Raw genomic sequence first — 2,500 nt, forward strand, 5'->3', positions numbered from 1 at the left:
AAGCGCCTGTATAGGCCGCGCGAGCGTGTGATATGCCTCGCAATAGTTCAACACCTGGCGCAATCGTGCACCTTTTTTTTACGTTAGAATTTCAAACGGAAGACCCCAGGGACAACACTCATCTTTGCTATACTTGTGGGAGCTGACAAGCTTCGACAAGTAAAGAATCGGTGAAAAGGCGATTGGCTCGCTGGGCAGATGTTGCTGCTGCGCGAAGAGCCGAGTGTCAGTTTGTCGGGTTCTGAGCGGTCGCTTCGGCGAAGTTGTCTGGCGTGCGTTGCGCTCGCGCCGGTGTTGGCGACGTGGCGGTCGAAAGGCCTGCCGACGAAGTCTTACTCCGGCGGGTGCGACGGGCGGTGACGGTTTTCTGAGTTCGGGCAGCCGAGCAAAGAACGAAATTTTAACGGAGAAGCCTTCGGGTTTCGCATCGACCGAGCGACGGCGCCGCATCAGCGGCGCCTCCTTCGTCGGCCTTTCGGGGCTACGCTAAAGTAGCTACCTGGTTGATCCTGCCAGTAGTCATATGCTTGTCTCAAAGATTAAGCCATGCAAGTCTAAGTACGAGCTCTCGTACAGTGAAACTGCGAATGGCTCATTAAATCAGTTATGGTTCATTTGATCGTACGTTTTACGTGGTTAACTGTGGAAATGCTAGAGCTAATACATGCGTGAAGCGCCGACCTCGCGGGAGGCGTGCTTTTATCAGACCAAAAACCGACCGGGCTTCGGCCCGCAACCTTTGGTGACTCTGGATAACTTTGCGGATCGCACGGTCTCGCACCGGCGACGGATCATTCAAGTGTCTGCCCTATCAACTTTCGTCGGTACGGTACTGGCCTACCGAGGTTCTTACGGGTAACGGAGAATCAGGGTTCGATTCCGGAGAGGGAGCCTGAGAAACGGCTACCACATCCAAGGAAGGCAGCAGGCGCGCAAATTACCCATTCCCGACGCGGGGAGGTAGTGACGAAAAATAACAATACAGGACTCTAAACGAGGCCCTGTAATTGGAATGAGTACACTTTAAAACCTTTAACGAGTATCCATTGGAGGGCAAGTCTGGTGCCAGCAGCCGCGGTAATTCCAGCTCCAAAAGTGTATATTTAAGTTGTTGCGGTTAAAAAGCTCGTAGTTGGATTTTGGGCGCAGGCGGCCGGTCCGTCGCAAGGCGTGTACTGGCCGTCCTGGCCTCACCTCCGGTTCTCCGCCGGTGCCCTTGACTGAGTGTCGGCGGCGGCCGGAACGTTTACTTTGAAAAAATTAGAGTGTTCAAAGCAGGCGATTCGACTGAATAATGGTGCATGGAATAATGGAATAGGACCTCGGTTCTATTTTGTTGGTTTTCGGAGCGCGAGGTAATGATTAAGAGGGACAGACGGGGGCATTCGTACTGTGCCGTTAGAGGTGAAATTCTTGGATCGGCGCAAGACGAACGACTGCGAAAGCATTTGCCAAGAATGTTTTCTTTAATCAAGAGCGAAAGTCAGAGGTTCGAAGACGATCAGATACCGTCCTAGTTCTGACTATAAACGATGCCAACTAGCGATCGGGGGGCGTTAGTTTTACGACCTCTCCGGCAGCTTGCGGGAAACCAAAGTCTTTGGGTTCCGGGGGAAGTATGGTTGCAAAGCTGAAACTTAAAGGAATTGACGGAAGGGCACCACCAGGAGTGGAGCCTGCGGCTTAATTTGACTCAACACGGGAAATCTCACCCGGCCCGGACACAGTGAGGATTGACAGATTGAGAGCTCTTTCTTGATTCTGTGGGTGGTGGTGCATGGCCGTTCTTAGTTGGTGGAGCGATTTGTCTGGTTAATTCCGATAACGAACGAGACTCTGGCTTGCTAACTAGTTACGCGACCCAATCGGTCGGCGTCTAACTTCTTAGAGGGACTAGTGGCGTTTAGCCACACGAGATTGAGCAATAACAGGTCTGTGATGCCCTTAGATGTTCGGGGCCGCACGCGCGCTACACTGACCGGATCAGCATGTGCTCGCCTTGGCCGACAGGTCTGGGTAACCCGCTGAACCCCGGTCGTGCTAGGGATAGGGAATTGCAATTATTTCCCTTGAACGAGGAATTCCCAGTAAGCGCGAGTCATTAGCTCGCGTTGATTACGTCCCTGCCCTTTGTACACACCGCCCGTCGCTACTACCGATTGAATGGTTTAGTGAGGTCCTCCGATTGGACCTGGCGCGGCCGGCAACGGTCGAGCCGGCGTCCGAGAAGACGATCTAACTTGATCATTTAGAGGAAGTAAAAGTCGTAACAAGGTTTCCGTAGGTGAACCTGCGGAAGGATCATTAACGGTCTCGCAAACGCTTCGGCGAACGCGAAACTCGGACAAGCGAGAGAAAAAGTTTTTGCTACCCGGCGCCCGACCCGCGAGGAGCGGCGCGCCGGCCGGCGATTCGGTCACCCGGTAATGTTTGCGCGTCGAGTGCCGCGGTGCCGCGCGCTCCGGCTTCAAGCGTCGGCCTGGCCGACCGCTCGGCGCGG

The 2,500-nt window shown here is 54.1% G+C and overlaps 1 non-coding gene across 1 annotated transcript; it reads left to right on the plus strand.

Annotated features, from left to right (window-relative positions):
- The first annotated feature begins 496 nt into the window (after positions 1-496).
- On the plus strand, positions 497-2,307 carry LOC146144589 (small subunit ribosomal RNA). The gene has a single exon (XR_014500748.1). It is a non-coding gene; the product is annotated as a small subunit ribosomal RNA (ribosomal RNA).
- The last annotated feature ends 193 nt before the right edge of the window (positions 2,308-2,500 follow it).

The sequence above is a fragment of the Ascidiella aspersa genome, chromosome 5 (assembly GCF_963924565.1).
Source record: "Ascidiella aspersa chromosome 5, kaAscAspe10.2, whole genome shotgun sequence".
In the NCBI taxonomy this organism is placed as follows: domain Eukaryota; kingdom Metazoa; phylum Chordata; class Ascidiacea; order Phlebobranchia; family Ascidiidae; genus Ascidiella; species Ascidiella aspersa.